Raw genomic sequence first — 25,336 nt, forward strand, 5'->3', positions numbered from 1 at the left:
TATGCTTTCTTTGGACCTGTCATGCCTCTGTCTTGTTATTTGCAAAAATGTATTTGGCTAGTAACCAAATACATTTCTGCAACTAACACTGTTCCTGCACAGACACCTGCCTGCTTGTTGAATCACTAATTCACTTCATTTGCATGTTTTTTACCAGCAAATGAGGAAATTAGCATTAGGCAGTGATGTCCGTGCAGGAACAGTGTTAGAGTGCTCGTGCACATCCCAAGCCTTGTTTATTGGATCACTCGGACACCATATTCTGTGCAGTAATGCTTACACTGTGCAGACACACCGTGTAAATTTACTGAATCCAATAACTTTTAATCATTAAATTCTTATAACATACTTTTCCATCTCTTTCTATATCGTAAGTTTTTAGTTTCCACAAAAATGTTTTTTTTTTCTTGGCAATATTTTAGTTCCTCATTTATACACTCTTTTTCTCTTTTACACCATAACCCAACATTTATAATTGTATTTATTCAGTTTTACTAACAATCTCTCGTCTTTTTAATTTATCTATTTTAACTCTTTGTACAAATTGAATTAAACAGTGTATACCACCAGGTTAATTAACCCTAACCCTAAACCTCCTTCTTCTTTATTTACATACAAAACATTTCTTTTTACTGGGTTTAATCCAGAACCCTATATAAATGAAAAAAAAAAACTGCAATAATTCCTTTTCCACTACTGTTGGCAACAGAAATGTACTTGCTAAGTGTGCTATTTCCCTATCAGAAGTGAATTTATGAAATAAGCCTTTTTTCTGAATGGTAATTTATGATTTCCAAAAAAGATAAGGTTGCTTTATTTTTTCCTGTTGTTTTTCCTTATTGAATTCTACATATATCTTTATTCCCTAATTTTATACCTAGCATAAATCAACTGGACAACCACGGCTGAAAAATCAACTTTAATAAAACAAAAAATAATCCAAAGCACAGGATGAACGCGTTCACATATAGCTTTATCAAATCCTATAAAAACGATTAAAACCATGACTACTTTAAAATAACATTCAACCAATCAGAAAGCAGGAAAAGTGCACCAAAATGACATCAAATACATGTTTAAAGCAGTAGTTGCAACTATCTATTTACCTTAAGCTTCCGTCCACTTAGGACGGGTTTAATATTAACCTGGCTGTTTAAACCTGGATGTTTGTAGGCTTGCATCCTAAGTATCCATTTTAACTCCACCTGTTCCAAATAGTTATTGCAATCACCACCTCTCACAACATTAAAAACACACTGTAGTACTCCAAAATAAAAACAATGCCCAGGTGAGTTTAGCAAATGTCTTGCTAATGCATTTTTTACATCACATTTCCTTATGTCTAATAAATGCTTGTGTACCCTGTCCCTCAAACACTGGATAGTTTTCCCTACATAAAAACAAGGGCACCTATTTTACCTTGAGTTCCTATTGGCAACATGGCAGGAGATAACTTTGTGTGCTCGGATGGACTTGTGAATAAACTTGATGGGGTTGAACATAATGATACATCTGCTGCCAATGGGGAGGATATGAATACACCTCCATTGAACCAATTGGGTTTGCAGTTACATCAGACCAGTTTTACTCGGGTAGGAGCTAGACCCAAACAGCCTGCCCCGATTAATTTGGAATTTTTTTTACCTTATCCTGTCCAACAAAAGAAATTGTAATATCCTTGTTCTGCCAGCAGAGGGAGACAGAAGAGGAAAATGTCCATGGAACACAATCCGGTGCAACGGAAGATAAGGCGTTAGAAGGCTTAGTTGTGAACTTATCCACACACCATTTAACTGCTTCAGAATGATCTGTTTTAGATCGGGGCTTGACTTTCATTCCATCTACAACAGCCAGAGTAAGTGATCTGTTGATTGATTTGAGGCTATTTGCTAGGCAAGTAGCCCTGAGATTAATGTTTGGTGACTCATCTGAGCAACGCGGTTTTGAATATAAGAGACCTAGCTCTTTTTCACCCATTGTACCACCACATATTGAACTGTTTGTACAAGCCTGTGAAAATGAATTGATTAAGACTTTGGGTGACTGTAATAAAAATTGTTTTTATAATTTTAGTGCTGCAGAACACAAAGCACTGGATGATTTAGTGAATAATGTGGATTTCATTATTCGGCCATCTGATAAAGGCGGCGCTATAGTGTTATTGAATGAGTGATTATGTGAAAGCTATGTTTGGTCTGTTGGATGATTTAGAAACGTACCATTTGATAGATTGGCAACTAGTTAGGACCATTAGTAACTATGTGAATGACTGTATTTTTGATTTACTTATGACTAGGGACATAGATGAAAAATTGCTTGAATTTTTTAAGGTACCCTCTCCTGTGATACCTATTATTAGAGGGTTACCTAAGGTTCACAAATCCCTAGTAGAGCCTTCTATGAGACCAACTGTTGCTGGAGGGGGTTGGGTGATTGAGCCCCTCTCCATGTACGTTGAGAGATAGCTTAATCACATTGTTATGTCCATAAGCACTATCTTGAAGGACACTGGACATTTTCTATGGGATTTGGAAGAATTTGTACATTTGAATGATTCCTCAGGTTTGCTATTAATCACCATGGGTGTTAAGAATCTGTTTACTACTATACCCAATGAATATGGGATAGAAGCAGTTAGACAGATTCTAAACCATGGTAGTCATTCTTTGAATATTGATGCTAACTTGATTTGTACATTGTTAGAGTTGATTATGAATAATAATGTGTTCCTATTTGAGGAAAGGTTATATTTACAAAAATGGGGTGTTGCCATGGGCACCCCATGTGCAAACTCGTATGCCAATCTAGTTATGCATTTTTGGGAGGAGAATAACTTGGCTGGTAGTTAATTGTATAGGGGTGTTAGACATTATAGATGATTTGTTGATGATGTCTTTTTCTTCTGGGAAGGAGAGGTTGAATCCCTCCTTACATATATAGAGTACTTAGAATCTACCACTGAGTTTCTTCGTTTCACAGTCACTTATTCTTATTTAAAGATAGATTTTTTAGATGTGTTGCTGACTATGAATATGACAGGAGGTATTAATACTACACTGTTTAGGAAGCCTTGTTGGCGTAATAGCATACTGTATAGAGATAGCATGCATCCTGGACATGTCTTCTCAAGTTTAGTGAAGAGCCAGTTTATATGAGTATCAAGGATTTGTAATAATGAGAATGACATGCAACATGAATTTGATGCCCTGGAAAAAATGTTTATGGACAGAGGCTATAATGGTGACACAGTTCGAGCGTTATGAGCTATGCTTGATGTTAAGCAATTGACTGACCTTGAGTCTAGTTTTATGCAACATGATGCCACCACATCTGGTATCTGTCAAGAAGGACAGGTATTGACTGTTGACACTGTTAATCTTAGTGGTAGGGTTAGGGTAGTAAATAAAAGGAGAAAAATAAGAAAATATACCCCCTTTATAACTAACTTTACTGGTAACAACAACATGATAAAAAGTGTTATACAGAAACATTGGTCGATTCTAACTCTGGGTGATGCTACAACTAGTGTAATAGGGGCTACACCTTGTTTTACTTTTCAGAGTAATAAAAATCTTAAGCGATTGTTATGTAATGAAAAGAAACCCCCTGTACATGTGAGTCAATGCACTGGGACTTATCCATGCAAGAATTGTAGTATTTGTAAGATTTTATCAAGAGAACAGACCTATAAACATCCGAATTTGACATTTGAATTTATACCTAGATTTTATGCTGATTGTACTACTAGTTTTATAGTATATTTAGTGACTTGTGACCTGTGCCCTTGTTTTTATGTAGGGAAAACTATCCAGCGTTTGAGGGACAGGGTACACAAGCATTTATCAGACATAAGGAAGGGTGATGTAAAAATGCATTAGCAAGACATTTGCTAAACTTACCTGGGCATTGTTTTTCTTTTAGAGTACTACAGTGTGTTTTTAAGAATGTGAGGGGTGGTGATTGCAATAACTTTTTGGAACAGGTGGAGTTAAAATGGATACTTAGGATGCAAGCCTACAAACATCCAGGTTTAAACAGCCAGGTTAATATTACACCCGTCCTAAGTGGACAGAAGCTTAAGATAAATAGATAGTTGCAACTACTGCTTTAAACATGTATTTGATGTCATTTTGGTGCACTTTTCCTGCTTTCTGATTGGTTGAAAGTTATTTTAAAGTAGTCATGGTTTTAATCATTTTTAGATGATTTGCTAAAGCTATATGCGAATGCACTCATCCTGTGCTTTGGATTATTTTTTGTTTTATTAAAGTTGATTTTTCAGCCGTGGTTGTCCAGTTGATTTATGCTTTTTCATAAACTTTGTTTTTTCGCTGGATTTTCAGTACGTGCTGGTTATATATTTTTGATTACAATTTTATACCTACACAGAAATTCCATTCATTGTAAAATATACACCCCCAATCTTTGCTACATTCCCTCAACCCTTACTTTTCCCTGGGTTTACTTCAGTAGATTGACTACTTACTTACCCGACACCCAGTTTCCTGAGATGAGGAGAACAACACCTTCAGAAGACTGACATCCGGAAGACCGACGTTTAACATGAGGTAAGTAACCACTTGGCCATCCTGTTGAACTTTGACCCTTACCTTCATGGAGTGCATTCTCAGAGTTGGTATATTTAGTTAGGGGAGTGTGGGGGACAAAGCCCCCCACATAGGTGGGTGTTGGGATGAAGACCCCCCCCCCCACATGAGTGGGCTTATTTTTGCTTAGTTTAGTTACTTTAATCGGGACGGCAAAGTGGTTACTTATCTCGTGTGAAATGTTGGTCTTCCGGATGTCGGCCTTCTGAAGGTCCAAAAGACAGGAACCATAGTAAGACAAACTAGTGAAAAACAAAAAGACAGCTTGGAAACACCAAAGCAAATTATCTCTCAGTTTAATGAAGCGCTTTTCGTCTTGCACATATGGCAAGACTTCATCAGAAACTGAACAAACTTCAACACAAACAATATATACACACCCTTTTTGTCACATGACACTTCTAATTAAAATCTTGTGTCTTAAAGGCACATCCACATAATTGCTACTTAAAACATTTTTTAAAAACAGATATGACTGACAATGTTTTAGAACACCTCAGCCCTACCCTTACTTCAGAATTTTTATCTGTAATGGTGATATAAATATATATACAAGCATACATATACTAACAATACTATATCTCAAATTATTATGTTGACTCTCAAAGTATGATATTACTTAGTTAACTAAGAAGTCAGAAACTTACATATCCGAGTCAAATGAAGTCAGATGTCACAAATATGGACACATTTTATAAAAATGCATACACACATTAACGTTTAAGATTTCTCAACTTCAATATACTGTTTAAAGATATGTCTCATTCAAACCCGGGTAAAACATTGCCCCATTGTGTATTTGCCAACTTGGTTGAAGGTGTTGTTCTTCTCATCTCAGGAACCTGGGTGTTGGGTAAGTAAGCGGTCTGTCTGCTGAAGTAAACCCTTTTCTCTTTATGTAAAGCTATCCCTAACATCTCTAGATACTCATTTGTGCAAGTTACTTTTTTATCCAAATTTTTTTTGTAATTATTATGTCATCTGCATATGTTAACAGAACTAGATTTCTTAACCCTTCAAGTGTTATATACCTGCCTCCCTTCATTTTATAATTTATGTCATATACTATTACATTCATAACTAATGCAAATAGTATACAACTCATTGGACATTCCTACACCACTCTTCATATGTACCTCTTGGCTTAACCATCCATTTTCAAGTATTTTTACTTTATTATTGCTATACACTGACTTACATAATTTCCTAACTTTATCACCTATATTATATTCTTTTATGATTGCCCATAAGATTTCATGTCCAATTGTGTCAAATAACTTATTAAGGTCTCCTATCATGATTTATCCTTCTTCTTTTATGTTCATAATACCTTCCACAATTTCTCTATTATTACTAATTCTAGACAACCCTGTCCCCTTTATACTATATATGCTATCTTCCATAATATTGTCCATTATAATTTCAAATCTCTTTTGTATTACTTTCATAAAGATTTTATAACTATTATTATTCAATACTATTGGTCTCCAGTTTTGTAATTATCATCTATCTTCCTTCTTCCATATAGGTTCATAGGTTCATAGGTAGGTACTAGGCTATTGGCCCAAGGGCCTATGTAAGCCTAGCCAACAAGGTTCCCTGGCTTACGCCACCCAAGAAAGTTATTTTCCTGTGCCACTGTCGAGCAGAGACACAGAAGTGATCCCCGGGGTGTATTTCCTATTTCCCATCCACTCATCAAGATTTTTCTTAAAGAGTGCTAATGAAGAACTTTGCTTGACATAGATGGGTAGCCTATTCCAGAGTTTGGAAAGTCTTTGGGACAGGAATATATCCCTCCAGCATGTCCTGTTTATTGTGGTGATAAGGTTTAGGTTCCTAGAGCATGTAGCTCAGAGGGATTGGGATTTCTTTAGGTGTAGCATGTCCAACAGCTCTGGGTTTGTCATAGCTTTATTTGTTAGGCAGAGATCTCCTCGGAGTAGGCGATATGCTATGGAGTAAAGCTGGAGTTTTTTGAGGCGGTTAGTGTAGGGCTTTTGTTTGAGGCCTGTAATCCACTTTGTGAGGTACTTCTGTGGCCTTTCCAGCTGCTGCAGATGTCTTGTGAGGTACATTCCAAAAGGGGCATTGTACTCTATAATGGATCTAATGACTGTCGAGTAGGGGGCAACAATGACCTCTTTTTTCCTGGATGAGAACCCTTTTATGATGAGGTGTGCCACGTAAAAGGACTTCCTGACTACTGTGGCGATGTGACTATCATAGGAGAGACTACTGTCCACCTGGGTCCCAAGGTCTTTTATCATGCCTTCGGTGTTAAGTAGACTGCTGCCTATGTGGTAGTTCATGGATACAGAGTTTTTACCAATGGAGATGACACTGCACTTTTCAGCACTGAGCTTGAGGTCATGGCTCTGACACCAGACATCTGTCTCAGCGAGGCCCTTCTGTAGGATGTCCACATAATTTGGGGACTTGACTATGGCTCCTAGTTTGCAGTCATCTGCGAACGTTGTTAGCCAGCCTGTGGTGCTCCACTTGTCACTGCTTTGAGGTCAGATTTGGAGTCTGCAACTTTTACAATGTGGGTTCTGTCAGTGAGCCAGCTGGAAACCCATCTTGTGATGTAGGGATTTATACCTAGTTTAGTGAGTTTAGCTATAATTCCAGAATGGGGGATGGTATTGAAAGCCTTGGCTAGGTCAGGATAGGCTGTGTGAACCACCTTACCCTCATCTACGGCTTTGGTGACTGCCTCAAAGAAGTCGATCAGGTTCAGGAGGCATGATCTGCCTTTCACAAACCTGAACAGGGTGGAATCCAGAGTTTGGAGGTTACCAATGTCTTTGTTTATGAGTTCCATGATGATACATTCCATGGCCTTGCAGACCAGATTCATCAGGTTAATAGGTCAATAGTTCCTGGGATCAGTGGTGGTTCCCCCTTTGTGGAGTGGGATAACTGTTGTTGTGCACCGTTCAGTTGCCACAAAGCCTGATGCAAGGCTATTATTGAACATGGTGCTTAAGTGGGGAGCCAGTTCGTTCTGAAGTTCGTGTAAAACGCAACCTGGGATGTTGTTCGGTCCCATGGATGCTGTCTTTTTGGCTTTAGAGAGTGCAGCTTTTACCTGCATAGTTGTGATTACAGGGACTCTGCATTCTTCCTGTATAGATATGGGCCCTTTAGGGGGTGAGAGGGGGGTAAAGTTAGCACTGAACCTATCTGCTAGGATGTTGGCAATATCAGTTGGTTCTGTAATTTTCTTGCCTTTGTGCTGTAACTCAGAGCAGATCTGGGTGTTGCCATCGAGATTTTTGACATAGCTATAGAATGCTGTGTGGTTGTCCTTTGAATTAGTGGTGATTTTGTTTTCATAGCTAGCTTTGGAGGATCTTATAAGGGATCTCATCTTCTTACTGAGGCTGACCAGGGAGCTCCTCCACTCATGGGATGATACTCTCTTTTGCAACAGTTTTTTCCTTCTGTTGTACAGTTTGTTTATGGCAGGGGGACCACCAGATTGACTTCTTTTTTTTGGAGGATAGCGTCTTGGTTCTGTTTGGGACAGAATGATCCATGCACTCATGTAAGTTTCCTTGCTTACCAGTGGGAGTGGGAAGCACTGAGCTACCTGTTGGTCCAGTTTGGTGAGGTTTCAGCCAGTAACTTGTAGTCCATTGGTCGTTTTGGGCCAGTTCCTAGCTTTTTTCAGCCCCCTGATATAAAACACGCTAAACGCGTTAGCGCGATTTAGCGATGGAGTTACTATTGCACACAAGAGCAGCGGTTAAACAAGGTTAAACTATTCGGGCTACCTAAATTCCACTCTTCAAATTTTCCCTTAAAACTACCTTCCTCGAACTGTACTGCTGATCTAACCAGTGTATCCTATAACTAAAAAGTTAATCTCTACTTGATTCCCTAGTAGACTATTCTCTATCTGTAAAGCCTAGCACTTGCTCCTACAGTACTTTCACCTTGATAAAGCACTTTTATTATAGATAGTACTCCACAAGCCTAGAACCCACATCCCCCAGAGTCTTTTGTAAGTTTTTTTATCTATTCCTTCTAGCATGTCGAGGGATCAGTTGCTAGTGTCCTCTCCTGCTCAGCTGGTGAACCTGGGAATATTGAGGCAAAGTTACAATTGCCTCATGTACACAGACAACCCTCTCCTTCTCCCACAAAACACAAATACATGCGAGAGATGCAACTATACGGCCAAACTGGAAGCTGAGCTCTCTCAACATAGGACTGGCAAGACCAGACAGGAGGAGAAGGTAACCACACACACTACATACCCAGTCACACATAGTACCATCACAACTTCAAATCACACACATAAACACACAAAGACATACTCGGAGGCTCTGATCAAGAATCTACCAAAACAGCAGAGGCCACCAAAGCAGACACCCAAACAACTACCACCTCAGGACTCAACACATGCAACACATAAACCACACAGTCAGAGTGTCAAACAGTCACAGCCCTTAAGGCCAAACACAATGCCAGACACACTCGTCATTGGTGACTCCATAGTCAGACACACTGATGTCCCACTCACCAGACTGAGTAAGGAGAAGGTCGCAGTAAGCTGCCTGTCAGGTGCTAGAATCCGCCACATAACGCAAGCACTCAGGTCTCTCAACAGCAGGTACAAGTATGACTCAGTCATTGTCCACGCTGGTGTCAACGACCTGAGACGTACCTCCTTGGACTACATGAAAAGAGACATTGAGGAGCTCTCTGATTATGTAGCCCAGGCAGGTATGACCCTGACCTTGAGCAGTATCCTACCCTCACCTAGAATGATGCCACAATACAGTGATAAGATGATCAGCTTTAATAATTGGCTTAAATTCTGGTGTCATTCAAAGGGGATCTAATGTCTGTCTGCCTGGGATGACATGCTGGACAAGCCATGCTGCTTCGTGAGGATGGCTTGCACCTGTCACCCTGGGCTTCGGATATTGGCAAGGCTCTTGCCACCCCCATAGTGCCTTTTTAGGCAAGGCTCAAATTCTAAACCTCCCACCCTAGAACACAAAAGCGGCAACAAACTAAGGGTAATGCTGCTCAATGCCAGAAGTCTCAATCTCAAGATGCACGCACTCGAGGCCCTTCTCAGTATGGAGAACATCGATGTCTGTGCTGTGACAGAAACCTGGTTCAAGGCTCCTGAGAGCACCCCAGCACTATCAGGTTTTACCTCATATCATGCGTTCCGGCCCCAAAATCCAGACAACACCAAGAAAGGAGGGGGGAGTGTCCATATTCTTAAAGGATACCCACACCTTAAGGTTGGTGGCAATGCACGATGCATCGGAGACCATCCAGGTGCAATTAACCATAGGCAAGACTGCTCTGCAATTTGTAGCATGTTACAGGCCACCCTCTCAAACTCAGGAACCTCACATGGCCTTCCTGAAAACACTAGAGGGGATAAATGTATCTCCAAACACCATCATACTAGGTGACTTCAACTACCCTAATATAGACTGGGAACACTACTCAAGCCCAAACACTCTAGCACAAAGGTTCCTGGAGTTCATAAACTCAAATGCCATGGAACAACTAGTCACCATCCCCACAAGAGGAGAAAACATACTTGATCTCATCATCATGAACATGGGATCACAATGTTCAACACCAGAAGTATACCCCTCACTGGTGAGATCAGATCATAAACTAATCTCGCTGGAGGTCCTCATCCCGCCCTCACCTGAAATAAAAAAGACCACAGTGAAAAACTTCTCAAAAACCGACTTCACACTTCTAAAAACTAGTGTGGTCTCCTTTAAGGCCCCTGAGCCAGTGGTAAACATTACTCAAACCGCTGAATCACTTACAAATGCCTTCTACCAGCACCTACAAGACTGCATGGATCAGGCAATCCCAAACAAAACTAAGACTCTCTGTACCAAAGGCAAGCGTCCAGTCTGGTGGACCCCAGCCATAAACAAGCTCTACAACAAAGGAGGAAGCTACTACAAGATAGAGCAAAATCCTTGAAAGGTAAGACACCTTTGATCATTATAAGTAAAAAACTAAGAGCTCTCATAAAATCATCCAAGGCAAATTTTGAGAGAAAAATCGCCAAGGACTCAAAAGACAATCATAAGGCCTTCTTTAGCTATGTTAGAAACCTAGGAGGAAACTCCCAGATATGCTCAGAATTAGTTCAAAATGATGTGAAGATTACTGAACCTACAGACATTGCCAACATACTGGCTGACAGGTTCAGTGCTAACTTCTCCCCCCCCCCAAAAGGGTGATATCTATACCAGAGGATTGTAGCCCCCAAACATCTCTAAAGCCCAGGTGAGAACTGCTCTCTCCAAGGCAAAAACACAGCATCCATGGGACGGATGGTGTCCCCGGCTGTGTGCTCCACGAACTCAATGAGGAATTAAACCCGCAGTTAGGACAGCTGTTTAATCTTAGCCTCACCTCAGGATACGTACCCAAGGAGTGGCGCTGGCGACTGTGGTCCCACTTCACAAGGCGGTGCCTCCACCGACCCTGGAAATTACCGTCCCATTAGCTTGACAAGCCTTATCTGCAAAGCCATGGAGAGGTCATAATGGAACTCATAAATAAAGACATAGGGAACTTGCATACTTTGGATCCAACCCAGTTTGGCTTTGTCAAAGGCAGATCATGCCTTTTAAACTTGGTTGACTTTTTGAAACAGTCACCAAGGCCATTGATGAGGTAAGGCAGTCCATACAGCCTACCTCGACCTGGCAAAGGCCTTCAACACAATACCCCACTCAGGTATCATCGAAAAACTCATCAGCTTGAATGTAAACCCATACATCACAAGATGGGTTGCAAACTGGCTAAGTGACAGAACCCACAGGGTCAGAGTTGCTGGCGCCATGTCAGACTCAAAGCCGGTCACAAGTGGTGTCCCACAGGGCTCAGTCCTGGGTCCACTCTTGTTCGGCATCTACTTTTCTGAAGTACAAGCAAACACAGGAGGGTTATGGCTGACAAAGTCTGCAGATGACTGCAAACTGGGTGCCATAGTCGAAAACACATCTGACACAGATATCCTTCAGAAGGGCCTCACAGAAACGAATAACTGGTGCCAGAGCCATGGCCTAAAGTTAAACGCCAAGAAATGCATAGTCATACCCTTCTGGAAAAACAAGGTTACCCCTAGCTACCATATAGGTGGCAATCCACTGAGCACAGAAGAAGTTATCAGGGATCTGGGGACCCAGGTTGACAGTAACCTTTCGTTTGACACTCACGTTGCTAAAGTAGTTAGGAAGACCTTCTACATTGCCCACCTGATCATGAAGGGATTCACATCTAGATCAAGGAGGTCATCGTCCCCTGTACTCATCACTCATTAGACCAATGATTGAGTACAATGCCCCATTCGGAATGTATCTGACCCGACACCTGCAGCAGCTGGAAAGGCCCCAAAAGTTCCTCACCAAAAGGATAAAGGGTCTCAAAAATATGTCTTATGCTGCCCGACTGAAAGAACTCCAGCTCTACTCAGTCGCATACCGCTTGCTCAGAGGTGACCTGTGCCTGACATACAAGGCCACGTCAAACCTAGATTTGATGAATATGCTTCACCTCAAAAAATCTAGATCCCTCAGAACCACAAGGGTGGGAGACTTAAACCTTGACATGGTTATTAATAGAATGTGCTGGAGGGACAGATTCATCACCCAGAGACTCCCTATGCTGTGGAACAAAATCCCGGTACATGTGAGGCAGAGCACCTCACTGGCCTTGTTCAACAGGAATCTTGACCAATGGATGGGAGATCGCAGATATACCCCAGGGATTACTTCAGTGTCACTGCTTGACAGAGGCACAGCAAAATAATAGGCATAGTTTTCTTCAAACTAAAGGGGTGGCGAAAGCCACATAACTATGGGCTAGGCTTATAAATGCCCCTGGGCAGATAGCCTAGTATGAACCTATGAACCTATGAACCTATAGAGTGTATTTGTGTAGGATTCAGCAGTTAACTGTATTGTCCATCTGCATGGGTGTCATGAAGTTCACCACTTCTGTCTTAAGAAGCATGAAGTTGGCTTTGGAGAATTTTTTTGTTGTGGTTTCCTTAATGGGGGGTGGGTTCGGGATGTGTATATCAAGGGTGATTAGCTTATGGTCGGATCAGACCAACGAAGAGTTGACTTCAGGTGTGGAGCACCAGTCACTCATGTTGGCAATGACTAGGTCTAGGATATTGTTGCCCCTGGTGTGGGTGTGGATAAGTTGATCCAGGGCATTGGAGTTTATGAATTCCAGAAAGCGTTGAGCTAAGGAGTTGGTACACAACTAGTTTTCCCGGTTAATGGTGGGGTAGTTGAAGTCGCCCATTATTAGGGTGTTTGGTTGAATCTTAATATTTCCAGTACATCAAGAAAAGAGGAGTGGGAATCCTGGGACATGGTGCGGGATCTGTAGAAAGCTACAATTTGGATTGCAGTTTTGCCCAGAGTTAGTTGCACTTGGATAACCTTGGATGCATTATGCTGAGCAACTAGCCTGGAGAGGTAGATATCCTTAATGAATATGGACACACCTCCGCCTTTGGTGTTTCGGTCCAGGTTACATGGCTGAAATGTGTGGCATGAGTTATAGCCTGGTAGTGCAGGGGTGCACTCTGGAGCCTTGAACCAGGTCTCAGTCACTGCACAGATATCGATGTTCTCCATTTTAAGGAGTGCCTCGAGTGAGTGCATTTTGAGATTTAGACTTCTAGCATTGAGTAGCTTTACCCTCAGTTTCTGCTTCCCTGTTCCTGTTATGGGGGTGTTGAATTTGCCATTTGAACCTTGCCTAAAAAAGGCACTATAGGGGCAGCAAGAGCCTTAGCCAGTATCCAGAATCCCAGGGGCGACAGGTGCAGGCCATCTGTGGCAAAGCATCATGGTCTGTCGACCATGTCATCCCAAGCAGACAGATACTGGATCCCCTTAGAATGACACCACATCTGCTTTGGAGGTCCCTGTTGCTTAGACAGATTATTATTGAGAGCCTCCACAAATGTTTTTGTGTTACTATGTGTGGACTTTGGTGGTGTTGATTTAGTGAGACTATGTGATGAGTGTGGTGTGGTGCAAATGTTTACCTTCTCCTCATGACTGTCAAGCTCAGTCTTGGTTGGAGAGCTTTACCTCCAGTTTGGCTAGATAAGTGCATCTCTCACAGGTTGTAGTGTTGGGTGGTAGGAGGAGAGGGTTGTCTGTGTACATGAGGCACTTTCTACATTCCCTCAAGATGCACAGATTCATCAGATAGACAGATTACTTAAGCTAACTATATGAATTTTAATATTCCACTTCATAATTCTTTATGCATAAAACCTTCATTTAACCATTCATTCAGTATCTTTAAAAATATTTTTTTTGCCATTCTCTTAAATATTTATACATTTTATATCCTATTCCATCTGGGCCTTCAGCTGAATCTGTATTTACTTGTTCTAATATTTTTTCTCGCTGATTTAGAGAAATCTTACTTTTTAACTCTCTGTTTTCTTCTTTTGTTAACTTGTTTACTTTCCATCTCTTTTTACTATCTTCTTTTTTTTCTTTAAACATTTCTTGTGTGCGTTGTACTACATTATTCATGATCTTTTCCTGGGTTTTTTCTATTTCTTTTTTTCCATTTTTTATTTCTCCCATTACACTACCATCTTCCTTTACTAATCTGCTTAAATAATCTGATACTACTTCTTTTTTCCTTGTAAAAATGCCTTCACTTATACTATCTTCTTTGAAACAGTCACCAAGGCCATAGATGAGGGGAAGGTAGTCCACACAGCCTACCTGGACCTCGCAAAAGCCTTCGACACAATACCCCACTTGGGCATCATAAATAAGCTCACCAGCTTAAATATCAACCCCTATGTCACCAGATGGGTGGCAAACTGGCTCAGGGATAGAACCCACATGGTCAGAATTGCAGGTGCCATGTCAGACTCTAAACCAGCTACATGTGGCATCCCACAAGGCTCAGTCCTGGGACCTCTCTTGTTCAGTATATATTTCTCTGAGGTACAGGCTAACATGGGAGGACTATGGCTGACCAAGTTCGCAGATGACTTCAAACTGGGTGCCATAATCGACTCTCCGACTGACACAAGTATCCTCCAAAAGGGTCTCACAGAGACGGATAACTGGTGCCAGAGCCATGGCCTAAAGCTAAATGCCAAAAAGTGCATAGTCATCCCCTTTGAGAAAAACAAAGTGCCCACAAATTACCACATAGGTGGTAATCCATTAAGTACAGAAGAAGTAATTAGGGATTTGGGGACCCAAGTAGATAGCAATCTCTCCTTTGACAATCACATTGCCAAAGTGGTTAGAAAGACCTTCTATATAGCCCACCTTATCATGAAAGGGTTCACATCTAGATCAAGAGAGGTCATTGTGCCCCTTTACTCATCACTCATCAGGCCCATAATTGAATACAATGCCCCATTTGGGATGTTCCTTACCTGACACCTGCAGCAACTGGAAAGACCCCAAAAGTACCTCACCAAGAGGTAGGTTCAAACAGCCCTGAGAGTTATAAGGAATCATCTCTTACTAGTGCCAGGGGCCCTACTCAGGGATTTTCTTCTTTGCAACAGTTTTTCCTTCTGTTGTACAGTTTGTTTATGCAACCCAGAGCTCTTTAGGATACTCGTGTTGGACAGCAGGCAGATCATATCTTAGAGCTTTAGGATTACAGAACATTCCATTGCAGGTCTAATTACCCTCTTCAAGAACTGAGTGGTGGACTTGACTATGGCTCCTAGTTTGCAGTCATCTGCGAACGTTGTTAGCCAGAGGCCTTCTGTGTTAGTCTGTACTTCAGAGAAGTAGATACCAAACAGGAGAGGGCCCAGGACGGAACCCTGTGGTGCTCCACTTGTCACTGCTTTGAGGTCAGATTTGGAGTCTGCAACTTTTACATTGTGGGTTCTGTCAGTGAGCCAGCTGGAAACCCATCTTGTGATGTAGGGATTTATACCTAGTTTAGTGAGTTTAGCTATAATTCCAGAATGGGGGATGGTATCGAAAGCCTTGGCTAGGTCAAGATAGGCTGTGTGAACCACCTTACCCTCATCTACGGCTTTGGTGACTGCCTCAAAGAAGTCGATCAGGTTCAGGAGGCATGATCTGCCTTTCACAAACCCGAAATGGGTGGAATCCAGAGTTTGGAGGTTACCAATGTCTTTGTTTATGAGTTCCATGATGATACATTCCATGGCCTTGCAGACCAGACTCATCAGGTTAATAGGTCAATAGTTCCTGGGATCAGTGGTGGTTCCCCCTTTGTGGAGTGGGATAACTGTTGTTGTGCACCGTTCAGTGGCCACAAAGCCTGATGCAAGGCTATTATTGAACATGGTGCTTAAGTGGGGAGCCAGTTCATTCTGAAGTTCGTGTAAAACGCAAACTGGGATGTTGTTCGGTCCCATGGATGCTGTCTTTTTCGCTTTAGAGAGTGCAGCTTTTACCTGTGTAGTTGTGATTACAGCGACTCTGCATTTTTCCTGTATAGATATGGGCCCTTTAGGGGGTGAGAGGGGGGTAAAGTTAGCACTGAACCTATCTGCTAGGATGTTGGCAATATCAGTTGGTTCTGTAATTTTCTTGCCTTTGTGCTGTAACTCAGAGCAGATCTGGGTGTTGCCATCGAGATTTTTGACATAGCTATAGAATGCTTTGTGGTTGTCCTTTGAATTAGTGGTGATTTCGTTTTCATAGCTAGCTTTGGAGGATGTTATAAGGGATCTCATCTTCTTACTGAGGCTGACCAGGGAGCTCCTCCACTCATGGGATTTTACTCTCTTTTGCAACAGTTTTTTCCTTCTGTTGTACAGTTTGTTTATGGCAGGGGGACCACCAGATTGACTTCCTTTTTTTGGAGGATAGCGTCTTGGTTTTGTTTGGGACAGCATGATCCATGCACTCATGTAAGTGCTTATAGAGTGTATTTGTGTAGGATTCAGCAGTTAACTGTATTGTCCATCTGCATGGGTGTCATGAAGTTCACCACTTCTGTCTTAAGAAGCATGAAGTTGGCTTTGGAGAATTTTTTTTATTGTGGTTTCCTTAATGGGGGGTGGGTTCGGGATGTGTATATCAAGGGTGATTAGCTTATGGTCGGATCAGACCAACGAAGAGTTGACTTCAGGTGTGGAACACCAGTCACTCATGTTGGTAATGACTAGGTCTAGGATATTGTTGCCCCTGGTGGGGGTGTGGATAAGTTGATCCAGGGCATTGGAGTTTATGAATTCCAGAAAGCGTTGAGCTAAGGAGTTGGTACACAAGTAGTTTTCCCAGTTAATGGTGGGGTAGTTGAAGTCGCCCATTATTAGGGTGTTTGGTTGAATCTTAATATTTCCAGTACATCAAGAAAAGAGGAGTGGGAATCCTGGGACATGGTGAGGGATCTGTAGAAAGCTACAATTTGGATTGCAGTTTTGCCCAGAGTTAGTTGCACTTGGATAACCTTGGATGCATTATGCTGAGCAACTAGCCTGGAGGGGTGGATATCCTTAATGAATATGGACACACCTCCGCCTTTGGTGTTTCGGTCCAGGTTACATGGCTGAAATGTGTGGTATGAGTTATAGCCTGGTAGTGCAGGGGTGCTCTCTGGAGCCTTGAACCAGGTCTCAGTCACTGCACAGATATCGATATTCTCCATTTTAAGGAGTGCCTCGAGTGAGTGCATTTTGAGATTTAGACTTCTAGCACTGAGTAGCTTTACCCTCAGTTTTTGCTTCCCTGTTCCTGTTATGGGGGTGTTGAATTTGCCATTTGAACCTTGCCTAAAAAAGGCACTATAGGGGCAGCAAGAGCCTTAGCCAGTATCCGAAATCCCAGGGGCGACAGGTGCAGGCCATCTGTGGCAAAGCATCATGGTCTGTCGACCATGTCATCCCAAGCAGACAGATACTGGATCCCCTTAGAATGACACCACATCTGCTTTGGAGGTCCCTGTTGCTTAGACAGATTATTATTGAGAGCCTCCGCGAATGTTTTTGTGTTACTATGTGTGGACTTTGGTGGTGTTGATTTAGTGAGACTATGTGATGAGTGTGGTGTGGTGCAAATGTTTACCTTCTTCTCATGACTGTCAAGCTCAGTCTTGGTTGGAGAGAGCTTTACCTCCAGTTTGGCTAGATAAGTGCATCTCTCACAGGTTGTAGTGTTGGGTGGTAGGAGGAGAGGGTTGTCTGTGTACATGAGGCACTTTCTACATTCCCTCAAGATGCACAGATTCATCAGATGGACAGATTACTTAAGCTAACTATATGAATTTTAATATTCCACTTCATAATTCTTTATGCATAAAACCTTCATTTAAGCATTCATTCAGTATCTTTAAAAATATTTTTTTTGCCATTCTCTTAAATATTTATACATTTTATATCCTATTCCATCTGGGCCTTCAGCTGAATCCGTATTTACTTGTTCTAATATTTTTTCTCACTGATTTAGAGAAATCTTACTTTTTAACTCTCTGTTTTCTTTTTTTGTTAACTTGTTTGCTTTCCATCTCTTTTTACTATCTTCTTTTTTTCCTTTAAACATTTCTTGTGTGCGTTGTACTACATTATTCATGATCTTTTCCTGGGTTTTTTCTATTTCTCCTTTTCCATTTTTTATTTCTCCCATCACACCACCATCTTCCTTTACTAATCTGCTTGATACTGCTTCTCTTTTCCTTGTAAAAATGCCTTCACTTATACTATCTTCTTTGAAACAGTCACCAAGGCCATAGATGAGGGGAAGGTGGTCCACACAGCCTACCTGGACCTCGCAAAAGCCTTCGACACAATACCCCACTCGGGCATCATAAATAAGCTCACCAGCTTAAATATCAACCCCTATGTCACCAGATGGCTGGCAAACTGGCTCAGGGATAGAACCCACATGGTCAGAATTGCAGGTGCCATGTCAGACTCTAAACCAGTTACAAGTGGCGTCCCACAAGGCTCAGTCCTGGGACCTCTCTTGTTCAGTATATATTTCTCTGAGGTACAGGCTAACATGGGAGGACTATGGCTGACCAAGTTCGCAGATGACTTCAAACTGGGTGCCATAATTGACTCGCTGACTGACACAAGTATCCTCCAAAAGGGTCTCACAGAGACGGATAACTGGTGCCAGAGCCATGGCCTAAAGCTAAATGCCAAAAAGTGCATAGTCATCCCCTTTGGGAAAAACAAAGTGCCCACAAATTACCACATAGGTGGTAATCCATTAAGTACAGAAGTAGTAATTAGGGATTTGGGGACCCAAGTAGATAGCAATCTCTCCTTTGACAATCACATTGCCAAAGTGGTTAGAAAGACCTTCTATATAGCCCACCTTATCATGAAAGGGTTCACATCTAGATCAAGAGAGGTCATTGTGCCCCTTTACTCATCACTCATCAGGCCCATAATTGAATACAATGCCCCATTTGGGATGTTCCTTACCTGACACCTGCAGCAACTGGAAAGACCCCAAAAGTACCTCACCAAGAGGATCAAGGGACTCAAACAGATGCCCTACGCAGTTAGGCTAAAGGAACTCCAGCTCTACTCAGTTGCTTACCGCCTACTCAGAGGCGATCTGTGCCTGACGTATAAAGCCATGTCCAACCCAGAATTAATGGACATGCTCCACCTCAGGAAATCCAAATCCCTTAGAGCTACATGCTCCAGGGACTTAAACCTCAGCACAGAAATAAATAGGACATGCTGGAGGGACAGATTAATATCCCAGAGGCTCCCCTCACTCTGGAACAAAATCCCAATCCATGTTAGGCAGAGTCCCTCAATGACCCTCTTCAAGAGAAATCTTGACGAGTGGATGGGAGATCGTAGGTTTACCCCTGGGATCTCTTCTGTGTCCCTACTAGACAGAGGCACAGTAAACTAACCTCAAAAGGGCTATCTTCTGTGACCTACTATACAGAGGCACAGTCAACTAATCTAAAAGGGTGGCGAAAGCCAAACACACTCTGGCTAGGTTTATGAATGCCCTAGGGCAGATAGCCTAGTATCAACCTATGAACCTATGAAAAATTTTTGTATTTTTTCTTGATTTCTTTCATATAATTCTTTTTCTTTGTCAAAGTACTTTCTATCATTATGTTCTAAATCTACCAATGCATCATTGTAAGCACTTTTATATTTTCTTTCTCTACTTTTCTTACGTCATACGGCCACTGTGTAAACAATATTTTTTTTATATTTTTCCTTAAATATCATCCACTATTCAGACCATTTTTATAAAATGTAATAGTAATATGATCTTTCCATAAATATATCACTACTTTTTTTCCTTTATCATTCAATGCTTTCTCATTTATCATTTTTATTCCTTTGCTTAGTTTCATATATTCCTTGTTTCCTTTATCTGTAGCCATATTGCAAGATGATCAACTGCCTCCCCTTCTCCTATAACTAAACTTTCTGATACTGTAAAATAATCTAGCTCAGTTCCATACATACCCCTTTTGTAAGACCATGATTTTTTGTCCCAAAGTTTTACCTTGCCACACCTTATATCTTCTACAATTTTTCTTGTATAATCTCCTTTCTTTGATTCCTTTCATCTTATTTCACAAGTAAAGTCTCCTGTTATCACAATATTCTTATTTATCATTACATAGTCTAAAATCTGATGACATAAGCTTTCTGTTTCTTTACAATTAGTATGAGCATGTAATGTTATAATTATATATTTTTTCTTTCCATTTTAAATCTACAATGATTAATTTTCTCATTTTTCTAAAGTTATCTAATATCTTTATTGTATTTCTACAGAATATGACTATTACAGAACATTTTTAATTTCCCAAATTCCAGATTATCTTTCCTCCTCATAGTTTCTCTGTTTGTAATCCTTCTCCATTTGTTAACAGTCTTGTGTCTTCTAATGTAATTATATCTACATCACATGTATTACAGCATTCCAAAATTCCAATTCTTCTTACTATATTCTTAATACTATACACATTTACAGAAAGCACTCTAAAATGTTCAGGTCCCTTTTCCTTAGATTCATGGTTTCACAAGTTCATAGTTAAATACTAGGCTAGCTTCCTTAATAGGCCATTTTAAGCCCAATACATTTTATTTAGCAATGGTAAGAATTAAACACTGTGGCTTATGTTTGTGAGTTAAAAACCTTAAGCATTACACAAAACCCCAGTCTTTATCTGTGTCTTTTTTATCCATTTCCTTTCTTTTTCTTTTGTACTTATCCCTTTAAATTTTATTTTTATGTCTTTTACTGCTGTACCACCAGAATTCTGTTTTTTATTTGTTTTACTACCTCACAATTTACATCTTCTTCATCACTTATATTGCAAAAACTTCTTTTATGTCCTCTCCATTATTTTTCATCTAAGTTTTCTTCTGTTTATACTATTTCTAAAATGTCTTCTCTGTTCTTTTTCTTCCCTTTTTTTTCTTTTTCCTTGGTCTTATTTTCATTTTTGCAATCCATCCATAAATGTCCAGTTTTGTTAAATTTATAAATTTCAATTCACATTTTGTGCATCATGGTCCATCCCCCCAGATATAAATATAATTTTCTTTTCTCACAGTTACTTATTAAATAATCTTCTTTTACAAAAAATAAATAAATAAATAAAAACATGGCTTGGATTGTCCCTAGTGTTTTATACCACCACTATTCCCTTACACGTTCATCATTGCTATATGTATAATACTTTCTCTTCCTATTTTTAACATAATATTACAATCCCAGCCACCAGTCCATAAAACCCCTTATCATAAACTGTTGTAATGTTCGCTACTTCTATAAATAAAGCTTTCAAATGTGCTTTCAAAGTCTCTGTTTCTATCTCTGTTCAAAAGTGTACATGAATCTTTTTTGTTTCCTTGTTGCATGTTTTTTTTCACATAAAGATTCCATGGGCTACAGTCTTTTTTTTTCATATTCTCCAAGTAAAACTTCCATTGAAAAAAACAGCCTCAAATATAATGTCACAATTTTTTAGTTAATATGAATAAATGCTCTTACCTCGTGCTTTGACACCCAAAGGCGCTATTAAATTTTCTCACACTTCATACCTGTCCATTTCTTTGTCTTCTTTACTTTAAACCCTTACCATGTACGTCTGTTTTTCATTTTCTTCTGTCTTCTTTTCTGCTACTCCACTTTTCTGCTACTCCACTTTTGGCTTCTTTTGCTTTTTCTGCACATTTTCTTTTCCATTTTACTACTAGTCTTCAGAATTGTCTCTGCATCCTCCTTTTGTATTTTCTCTATAATGCCCCCCCCCCCCGAAACATCTCCTTTATTTTCTGGCATAATCTGCAGCACCATTTCTTTAAGTAAATCATTGCACAACCCCTGTGACTAGAGGGCTGTAATTGTACATCCATCATTTGATGTCTCAACTCCATGAAACAGGATTCATTGAAACATTTCCTCAGTATCCTGCACATATTCTCCGCTCTTGATATTTGCTTTCTCCTTTTTTCCTTTCACCACCCCCTCATCTCCTTCTCTCTCCATCTACTGACACGTTTCCCCAGGCCACCTCCATGCTTGGAACAGAAACAGGAAGAGTTTCCCCAAAATAGCTCCCACTCATAATAATGATGAGTAGAGGAAGTTTCTCAATGCTCTGACCAAATTTCCCCTAGTAGTACAAATGACACCTCTGGTCTTCCTGAAAAGAGGTTACCAGTATAGTGGGATTATCCCAGTTAACAAAAGGATGAATAAATAAATACATAAATAAAGATAAACATTCTAATCTGTGCATGGGCAGTGTTGTAACCTTGTTCGGTAGGCAGGTGCAGATTTCTCATAGGTCATGAGACAATGTTCTAGAGCACATTCTGCATCCCACATACATGTCTTTGTGGGATGTCAACCCTTGAAAACCTGTCAACCCTTGAAAACCTTAGGGACAGGTAACAGGTGTGCAATATGTGGGATTCATGAAAATTGCCTGGGTGGTCTGCACATATATTACAGATGATAACTTGTGCATTATGGACCATCTAACAGTTGATATAGTTATACCTTTTTTATTTTCATTTATCTCCTTCCCAGTTCACATGGTGGGGCTTATATTTCAAAGTGGGTACACTTTATGACCGTCAGTGAAATGAGCTATGGTATAGCAATTTTGCATTCTGTTAGCTCTTCAGTAAGTGGAAATCAGATGTTCTCACCCACATGTTAAAGAACTTCAGTGAGGAACTAGTGGAGTATTCTTGAGGGAGATGTCCTGAAACCCCAATTTTATCTCCTGTATATCACTGAAAGTTCTCAGTAGCTAAAATATGTAGAGCTTCACATTCATATTCACTAGTATGTGTTCTCCATTATTCCATTGGGACTTCAGTTGGGGAATACACTCCATCCTTTACTGTCCCAACATCCACAGTTCTGGTGGTATGGGCAATGCTGTTTTGAGTGCACTCCCTCCATTTTAGGCCAAGAGGCATAATAACTTGCTCTAGTTGCCCTTCATCCATATTCAAAATAAAGCTTCCACTTTCAAAGCTATCTGCACCTCCTGAAATATGGAAGCAAAGGAAGCTTTAGTCCCACAGACATCCTACAAGCTCCATACCAAAATAAACAAAAAGAACACTTTTTAAAGGATAATAACCTTCTCTAGCTGCCCTTAATCCTTACTCAAAAATAAAGCTTTTGTTTACAAAGCAAACCACAACTTCTGAAGTACAGAAACCAAGGAAGCTTCTGTCCCATCGACATCCTACACACTCCATACCAAAATAAACAAAAAGGACACATTTTCAAGGATAATAACCTGCTAAAGCTTCTACTTGCAAAGCAATCCGTGGCTCCTGAAGTATGGAAATGAATGAAGCTTCTGTCCCATGGACATCCTACAAGCTCCATACCAAAATAGACAAAAAGGACACTTCTTAAAGGACAATAATCTGCTCTAGCTCCCCTTCATCTTTATTCAAAATAAAGCTTATACTCTCAAAGCAATCCACGGCTCCTGAAGTATGGAAACCAAGGAAGCTTCAGTCCAACGAACATCCGACAAGCTCCATACCAAAATAAACAAAAAGGATACTTTTTAAAGTTTATGTAGATCAAACTTTAATTTCAGTTGTATTGTGTAAAAACTCTATACCACTACAGACAAAACACGGCTGTTGAAAACCACCAGAAACTGCTACTTTCGCCACCCACTACTCCATCTGTTTCTTCCCCTCAAACAAAACCTTTCTCCTCATCTGTTGTAATCCAGAACTGTTTTACTTATTCCATCCATTTCTTCCCCTAAAACAAAACCTTTCTCTTTAATCTTTTGTAATCCTGCACTGTTTTATTTACTGTAATAATTAAAACCCTCAAAAGTTCCCCCTTCAAATTCTTAAGCAATACTTATATTTCTATCTCAAACTTATTTGTGTCAGGTTAGCTAACGTGCACCTCTCTATCTGACAAGAAATTTCTGCCTTTCTTCTCTATTTTGCTCAAAAGTGCTGCAACTAGCAATTGCAAGTTGCAGTTTGGTTATTGCACACACCTTTCAAACCAAGTGCAATCCCAGTCCGTTCTCCTACCTTACCCCCATTCCAACCCACCCCTAGATCACGTACACTTATGCACACTTAGCTGCACCTCTGCACTCTCAACCAGTCACATATCAGCACTGTCGCCACATTACATCTCACCCACACACCCTCAAACCATTACCTTCACTACTATACAATACACACTATACTCTGAATAATATCCCTCCTTTATTCTACCTAACTTTCTCTTCTCAACACAGCAAAAATAATAAACTATCATCTCTACCTTAACACAAGTCACCCTATATCACAAACTCACCTCCCACTGCCCTATTAACCCTTTCTTTTACACTTGCTTCTACCACATCATCCCCATATTTTCCTTTATAAGCCCGCCAGGATCTCTTCTCTGACACTTCACATTACTTGATCATATCCGACAGTTATATTTCTCACCTAATAATGCCTCCCCTTACTACCAGACTCATTCATACACTCAGCCTCCACACTCTTATTACTAGACTACTAATATTCTGCTCATCTTACTTGCTATCATATTAAACTACACAATCAGATTTACCCTCCCCTACATACAACATTACATCTCCACAAACCAATACCTCATAACACTACTATTGCTCCCAATCTCTACAGCACTACCTACATAGGTGATCTTCCTTTTAAATTCTTCCCACTGAATCCAAAATCTCAAATGTCTCTCACACTATACTTCTACCTAAACTCCTAAAACTTCTGCTACACATTAAAATTCAATTACAACTCTCTGGTGACATTCACTTTAACCCAGGACCTAATATAGTACATCAGAACAAATCCAACCCTATTCCTTTACCACCTTTTACTAAATTATTAACCCATCACAATAACTCCAACCTGCTTCTTCTTAACACTAATGCTAGTAGAATATTAATTAAGGTCCACCAACTACATGCCAATCATTTACTGTGCTCTCCTGATACTGTGGTACTAACTGAAACCTGGTTAAAGCCAATTAACAGTATCAATGAGATTCTTCCTTCTGGATACAATATCCTACACAAAGACAGAATAGCCAAAAAAAAGAGGTGGGGTAGCAATTCTGTGTAAAAACAACCTGAATGTAAAGGCCCTATATCTGTCCATTTTCAGCTTCAATAGCGCAGAAATATCATTCTCCAAAATAGAAATTAACTCCAAACAAGTCATTATCATAATTAGATGTTACACCCCTCCAGGA

Source organism: Protopterus annectens, chromosome 3.part1 (assembly GCF_019279795.1).
Source record: "Protopterus annectens isolate FY-2018-M chromosome 3.part1, PAN1.0, whole genome shotgun sequence".
Classification (NCBI taxonomy): domain Eukaryota; kingdom Metazoa; phylum Chordata; order Ceratodontiformes; family Protopteridae; genus Protopterus; species Protopterus annectens.